Source organism: Sapajus apella, unplaced genomic scaffold (genome assembly GCF_009761245.1).
Source record: "Sapajus apella isolate SASKATOON/1434 unplaced genomic scaffold, GSC_monkey_1.0 scaffold1, whole genome shotgun sequence".
NCBI lineage: Eukaryota > Metazoa > Chordata > Mammalia > Primates > Cebidae > Sapajus > Sapajus apella.
The window spans coordinates 69,441,077-69,449,114 of NW_022436941.1; the positions used below are offsets into that span (position 1 = coordinate 69,441,077).

General features: G+C 37.4%; 1 long non-coding RNA gene across 1 annotated transcript; it reads left to right on the plus strand.

Moving 5' to 3' along the window:
- Positions 1-370: 370 nt before the first annotated feature.
- LOC116552563 lies at positions 371-7,548 on the plus strand. Its single transcript, XR_004269449.1, has 3 exons — positions 371-382; positions 7,233-7,351; positions 7,539-7,548. It is a non-coding gene; the product is annotated as an uncharacterized LOC116552563 (long non-coding RNA).
- The last annotated feature ends 490 nt before the right edge of the window (positions 7,549-8,038 follow it).

An 8,038-nucleotide genomic window follows, 5' to 3' on the forward strand; every position in this document is an offset into this window, starting at 1 on the left:
TTGTCAGATTGTTTTGGCTATTCTGTTCCTTGCACTGTTATATGAATTTTAGTTTGCTAATTTCTGGGGTTTTGATGGGAATTGCATTGATTCTAGATCATTTGGACCCTAACATTATTGAGTCTTCCAAGTCATGGATATTGTTTTTATTTAATCTTTTACACTTAGTCGGGCAATGTTTTATCATTTTCAGTACAGGCCATGCACAACCTTTTGTCAGAATATTTCATTTGTTTGGATGGTTTGCAAATGATACTTTTTTTTTCAGTTTATGATTTTTTTTTTTTGCCAGCATATAGAAATATAGTTGATTTTTGTACGTTGATCTTGAATCCTATTGCCTTGCTAAACTCACTTATTAGTTTTTGGAGCATTTTTATAGGTGAATACCTTTTGATAAGAAGACTTGTCAGGATTATCTTTGTGGATGAAAAATAGCTTTTGTCAGCATTGGTCTAAATATTTTTTTTTTTTTTTTTTTTTTTAGAGACGGAGTTTCGCTCTTGTTACCCAGGCTGGAGTGCAATGGCGCGATCTCGGCTCACCGCAACCTCCGCCTCCTGGGTTCAGGCAATTCTCCTGCCTCAGCCTCCTGAGTAGCTGGGACTACAGGCATGCGCTACCATGCCCAGCTAATTTTTTGTATTTTTTTAGTAGAGACGGGGTTTCACCATGTTGGCCAGGATGGTCTCAATCTCTTGGCCTCGTGATCCACCCGCCTCGGCCTCCCAAAGTGCTGGGATTACAGGTGTGAGCCATCGCGCCTAGCCCCTAAAATTTTTTTTTTTTTTTTTTCTCCTCATCATCAAGGATGTCCTCTATGTGCTCTGGGAATGGCTCTGTGGTGATTCTTCCAAAAATAAAGGGTCTTTCATGGAGACTGGTTGGGGGAAAAATCAAAATATGTCAATACTCCCAGGTAAAAGCCAGGGAGTATGTAAAAGATATCCACTGGTGGGCAAGATTTATGAGAATTTAAATTAATATGAAAAGTCTATCCAAGGGCACTCCTCACATACGAAATGGAGGTATCGCTACAGGAGGTACTGTGCATGCTTATAGATAGTCATAGTAATGGGGCAGGGACAAGGCTTATGAGTCACAGCAGTGGTTCTTCCTGGTGGGGAGAACATTTTTCTGAACCAGCCCAGAGAGGGAGGGCTGACATGGAAAAGAGTTGCTTCTATCTGTATGATAGTGATATCTAGAGGATAACTGGAAAATTAGTCAAAGCATCTAGAAATTTACTTCAATTCTTGGATTATTGTTCTTATATAGATGAATTGTTTGGGTGACTTTGTCCATTTTTTGCTGCTTATTTTATATCACAGAAGCACAGTTATAAAATAAAAAACAGCATGCTGCAGTAACAGATTGATTATGGTAAAAGAAGGATTGAAATGAGTCAATTAGAACTCCATTTTTTCTTTAATGGGAATTGGATGATACTGTCTGCTGTGACAAAAAGCCTGGCATGGGCAGAGAGACTGATCAAATGATTGATGTGTCATGTCTGCTCTCTAGAGTGCCTTTGTTCCAAGAAGATCCTTTGCAGGTACTATCGAGGGCAAAGAAGATGGATAAGCCAAGAGGGCAGAGGTCTAGATTCTCCATCTTCCTCCATCTTACCCTAACTTCTCCATTCAACCAGAGAGCCTTTCTCTCCTTTGAGAAAAAATCTAAAACAAAACAAATCTCATTTTATTGCATTCCACTTTATTGCATCTTATAGATATTGTGGTTTTTCCAAATTGAAGATTTGTGGAAACACTGCATTGAACAAGTCCATTAGGGCCATTTTTTTCCAAAAGCATGTGCTCACTTTGTGTCTGTGTCACATTTTGGTATTTCTTGCAATATTTCAAACTTTTCATTATTATTATATCTGTATGGTGATCTGTAATTAGTGATCTTTGGTGTTAGTATTGTGATTGTTTTGGGCACTATGAACTATGTCTATGTAAGAGAGGAAACTTAGTCTATAACTGGTGTGAATGTTCTGACTGCTCTACCAACTGGCTATTCCTCAATCTCATTCCCTCTCCTCAAGCCTCTCTATTCCCTGAGATACACCAATATTAGAATTAGGACAGTTAATAACCCTACAATGACCTCTATATGTAAAAGTCAAAGAAAAACTCTCACATCTCATTTTAATTAAAAAACAAGAAATGATTAAGCTTAGTGAAGAAGGCATGTCAACGGCTGAGAGAAGCTGAAAGCTAGAACACTTGTGCCAAATAGCCAAATCCTGAATGCAAAGGAAAAACTGTTGAGGAAAATTAAAAGAGCATCTCCTGTGAACACATGAATGATAAGAAAGCAAAAGAGCCTTATTGCTTATACAGAGAAACTTTTAGTGGTTTAGATAGAAGATCAAACCAGCTATAACATTCTCTTGAATCAAAGCCTAATCTAGAAGAAAGCCTTAACTCTCTTCAATTCTACAAAGGCTGAGAGAGATAAGCTGAAGAAAAGTTGGAATCTAGCAGAACTTGGTTCATGAGGTTTAAGGAAAGAAGCTGTCTCCACAACATAAAAATGCAAGGGGAAGCAGCAAGTGCTGATGGAGAAACTGCAGCAAGTTATCTAGAAAATCTAGTTAGGATCATGAAATAGATTTATATTGGAATAAGAGGATATCTGGGACTTTTACAGCCAGAGAGAAGTCTTGTTTCAAAACTAAAAGGCTAGGCTGACACTCTTGTTAGGGGCTAATGTAGCTGGTAGCTTTAAGTTGAAGCTCATCTACCATTCTGAAAATCTTAGGGCCCTTAAACATTACGCTAAATTCATGCTGCCTGTGCTCTGTACATGAAATAACAAAGACTGGACGACAGGAAATCTGTTTACAGCATGGTTTGCTGACTATTTTAAGCCTATTGTTGAGGCCTATTGCTCAGAGAAAAAGATCCCTTTCAAAATATGACCAATCATTGACAATGTCATCCAAGAATTCTGATGGAAATGTACAAGGAGGTCAATATTGTTTTCATGCCTGCTAACACAATCTCCATTCCGTAGCCCATGGATCATGGAGTAATTTCAACTTTCAAGTCTTATTATTTGGGAAATACATTTTTGTAAGGCTATAGCTGCCATAGAAAGCGATTTCTCTGATGGATTTTGGCAAAGTAAATTGAAAAACCTTCTGGAAAGGATTCAGCATTATAAATACCATTAAGAACATTTGTGATTCATGGGAGGTCAGAATACCAACATTAACAGGAGGTTGGAAGAAGTTGATTCCCACCCTCATGGATGACTTGGAGGGATTCAAGGCTTCAGTGGAGGAGGTAACACAGATGTGGTGGAAATAGCAAGAGAACCAGAATTAGAAATGAAGCCTGAAGATGTGACTGAATTCCTGCAATCTCATGATCTGACTTGAATGAATGAGAGTTTGTTTTTTATGAATGAGCAAAGAAAGTGGCTTCTTAAGGTGGAATCTACTTCCAGTGAAGATGCTGTGAACATTGTTGAAATGACAAGAAAGGATTTAGAATATGACATAAAACTTGTTGATAAAGCAGCAGCAGGGTTTGAGGGTATTGGCTTAAATTTTGAAAGAAGTTCTACCGTGGGTACAATGCTATCAAATAACATTGCATAATACGGAGAAAATTTTTGTATTGGAAGAGCCAATTGATACTGCAAACTTTATTGCTGTCTTATTTTTTAAAATTGCCACAGTCAGAGGCATAACAAAAAAAGAAAACTTCAGGCCAGTATCCTCAATGAACGTTTATGCAAAAATCCTCAATGAAACACTTGCAAACTGAACCCAGCAGCACATCAAAAAGCTAATCCAGAATGATGAAGTAGGCTTTATCTCTGGGATGCGAGGTTGGTTCAACAATATGCAAATCAATAAATGTAATTAATCACTTAAACATAACTAAGCCAGAAACCACATGATTATCTGAAAAGATGCAGAAAAGGCTTTTGGTAAAATTCAATGTCCTTTATGTTAAAAACTCTCAGTTCACTAGATATTGAAACAACATATCTCAAAATAATAAGAGCCATCCATGACAAATCCACAGCCAATGTCATACTGAATGGTCAAAAGCTGGAAAAACTCCCCTTGAAAACCAGCATAAGATAAGGATGCCCTCTCTTACCACTTTGATTCAGCATAGTATCTGGAGTCCTGGCCAGAGCAATCAGGCAAGAGAAAGAAATAAAGGGCATCAAAATAGGAAGAGAGGAAGTCAAACTGTCCCTGTTTGCAGATTACATGATTCCATATGTAGAAAATCTTATAGTCTTGGCCTATAGCTCCTTCAACTGGTAAACAAGTTCAGCAAAGTTTCGGGATACAAAATCAATGTACAAAAATCACTGGCATTCCTATACACAAACAATAGCCAAGCCGAGAGCCAAATCAGGAAGACAATCCCATTCACAAATGCCACAAAAAGGATAAAATACCTAGGAATACAGATAACCAGGGAGGTGAAAGATCTCTACAAGGAGAACTGCAAAACAGTGCTCAAAGAAATCAGAGATGGCACAAACAAATGGAAAAACATTTCACATTCATGGATAGGAAGAATCAATATTGTTAATATGGCCATACAAAACAATTTACAGATTCAATGATATTCCTGTCAAACTACCAATGACATTCTTTACATAACTAGAGAAAAATATTTAAAAATTTACATGAAACTAAAAAAGAGCCCGAACAGCCAAGGGAATCCTCAGCAAAAAGGACAGAGTTGGAGGCATCATACTACCTGACTTCAAACTACACTATAGGGCTACAGTGATGAAAACAACATGGTACTGGCACAAAAACAGACACACAGACCAATGGAACAGAACAGAGAACTCAGAAGTAAGGCTGCACCCCAGGACCATCTGATCTTCAACAAAGATGACAAAAACAAGCAACAGGGAAAAGTATAAAAACCCTGGAGGACAACCTCAGCAATACCATTCTGGAAGTAGAAACTGGCAAAGATTTCATGATGACACCAAAAGCAATTGCAACAAAAGCAAAAATTGACAAATGGCATCTAATTAGACTTAAGAAGTTCTGCACAGCAAAATAAACTATCAATAAACAGACAACTTACAGAATGGGAGACAATATTTGCAAAATATGCATCTGAACAAAGGTCCAATATCCAGCATCTGTAAGAAAATTGTACAAATTTACAAGAAAAAACAACCCATTAAAAAGTGGGCAAAGGACATGAACAGACACTTTTCAAAAGAAGACATACACGTGACCAACGATCACATGAAAAATAGCTCAATATAACTGATCATTAGAGAAATGCAAATCAAAACCACAATGAGATACCATCTCATACCAGTCAGGATAGCTTTTATTAAAAAGACAGAAAATAACAGATACTGGTAAGGTTGCAGAGAAAAGAAAATGCTTATACATTGTTGGTGAGAGTGTTAATTAGTTCAACCATTGTGGGAAGCAGTGTGGGATTCCTCAAGAGCTAAAAGCAGAATTACCATTTGACCTAGCAATCCCATTATTGGGTATATACCCAAAGGAATATAAATTGTTCAGTTATAAAGACACATGCATGCATATGTTTAGTGCAGCACTATTCACAATCACAAAGACATGGAATCAACCTAAATGTCCATCAATGGCAGACTGGATAAATAAAATGTGATACATATACACCATGGAATATTGTGCAGCCATAAAAAAGAATGAGATCATGTCCTTTGTGGGAACATGGATATAACAGGGGTCTATTATATTTAGCAAACTAATGCAGGAACAGAAAACCAAATGCCACATGTTCTTTCTTATAAGTGGGAGCTAAATAATGAGAACACATGGATACAAAGAGGGGAACAACAGACACGGGCCTACTGTAGAGGTGAGGGTGGAAGGAGGGAGAAGATCAGGAAAAATAACTAATGGGTACTAGGCTTAGTACCTGAGTGATGAAATAATCTGTACAACAATCCTCTGTGACATGCGTTTACCCATATAACAAATCTACACATGTACCTCTGAACCTAAAATAAAAGTTTAGAAACATGGCCATAGTCACATCAACCTTCAGCAACCACTACCTTGATGAGTCAGCAGCCTTCAACATAGAGGTTAGACCCTCCATGAGCAAAAAGATTATAACTCACTAAAGCTTCAGATGATTGTTAGCATTTTTTGGTGATAAAAAAATTTTAAATTAAGATATGTGCATTTTTTAGACATAATGCTACTGCACACTTAATAGGCTATAGCACAGTATAAGCAAAGCTTATATTTTCACTGGGAAAACAAAAAAATTAGTGTGACTAGCTTTATTGCAATATTTACTTTACTATGGTGGCCTAAAACTGAGCCAGAATACCTATGAACTGCAATACAATTCTATTATATACAGCTGACCCTTGAACAATATGGAGATTAAGAGTACCAACCCTCAACACCATCATAAATCCATGTATAACTTGTGACTCCTCCAAAACTTAACTACTAGTAGCCTTCTGTTGATGGAAACCTTACTGATAACATGAACAGTTGATTAACACATAATTTTGTATGTCATATTTATTATATATTGTATTCTTACAGTAAAGTAAGATAGATAAAAAATTAAATACATTCTCTCTTGCTTATAATTTATTATTCATTAAGTGTAAGTGGATCATTATAAAGGTCTTTATTATTGTCTTCACCTTGTGTAGGCTGAGGAAGAGGAAGAGGAGGGAGGAGTGGTTTTGCTGTCTTAGGAATGGCAGAGGTAGAGGATGTGGAAGAGGTGGAGGCAGGCACAGTTGGTATAACTTTATGGAAATCATTATAATTTCTGTCTGACTTTCTTGCTTTTTCATTTCTCTAAAAATGTTTCTATATGATACTAATCTTTCATTCACCTTTTGCTTTAGTTTCAGTGCTCATATAATAGAAAGTTCCGTGTTATAAATTAAATCAAAAGCAGTCTTGAATAATTGGAGCCCTTACGCCTGATTGTCTAATGTTGAATTTGTTTCCTGGCACTGCCTCTTCTACAACTTTCTCATTCCCTGGCACTGGTTTGGAAAGTCTCCATCAAGTTGCCTTCTGTTAATTCCTCTGATGTGGTGTCTTTAGCCTTGAATTTCTCCAAGATCCTTTTCTTGAAACACTTCACCCCTACCTATTTTTGCCATATCCACAATCTCTTCATGATTTCCTTGATTGGCTCTGTCATAAATCTCGAGAAGTCATGCACAACATCCGGTCACAGTTTCTTCAGCAGGAATTTGTTGTTTTGGGTTGGATGGTTTTCATGGCTTTTTCTGTAACAATGATGGCATCTTCAATGGTGTAATCCTTCCAGACTTTCATGATGTCTCTCTATTGGGATTCTCTTCCATGGTGTTGACAGTCTTTTCCACAGAATGCTGTGTGTCATGAGCTTTAAAGCTCCTTAACCTCCTGATATAAAGGTTGAATTACAGGACTTCTGTTTGGAGGAATGTAGGGCACTTTGGGTCTTTGGAGTTGAACTCTTTGGGTTCTGAGTGGCCAGGGGCATTAGCCAACATCAAAAGAACACTAAAAGGCAATCCCTTATTGGCAAGGTATTTCTGGACTTCAGAGACAAAGCCATCAATGGAACCAATTGAGAAAAAGAGTTTTCATTGTCCAGACCTTCTTGTACAACAAAAGACTCGCAGCTGGTGTTTACCTTTTCCTTTCAAGGCTCAGGGATTAGTGGCTTTATAGATAATGTCAGTCCTAATCATAGACCCAATTGCATTTACATAAAATCAGAGTTAACCTATCCCTTTCTGCCTTAATCCTGGTGATTCCTTACTAATAAATGTCCTTTGTGGCATTTTTCCTTCCAGAATAGGGCTCTTTTATCTGCATTAAAGATTTGTTCAGCCAGATACCCTTTCTCCTCAATTATTTTCTTAATGGCGTCTGGGAACTCGTCTACTGCCACTTGGTCAGCAGAAGCTGCTTTTCCTGTTATCCTGACAATTTAAAAGCCAAACCACTTTCTAAAATTATCAAACCATCCTTTGCTGGCATTAAATTCTCCAACTTTAGATCCTT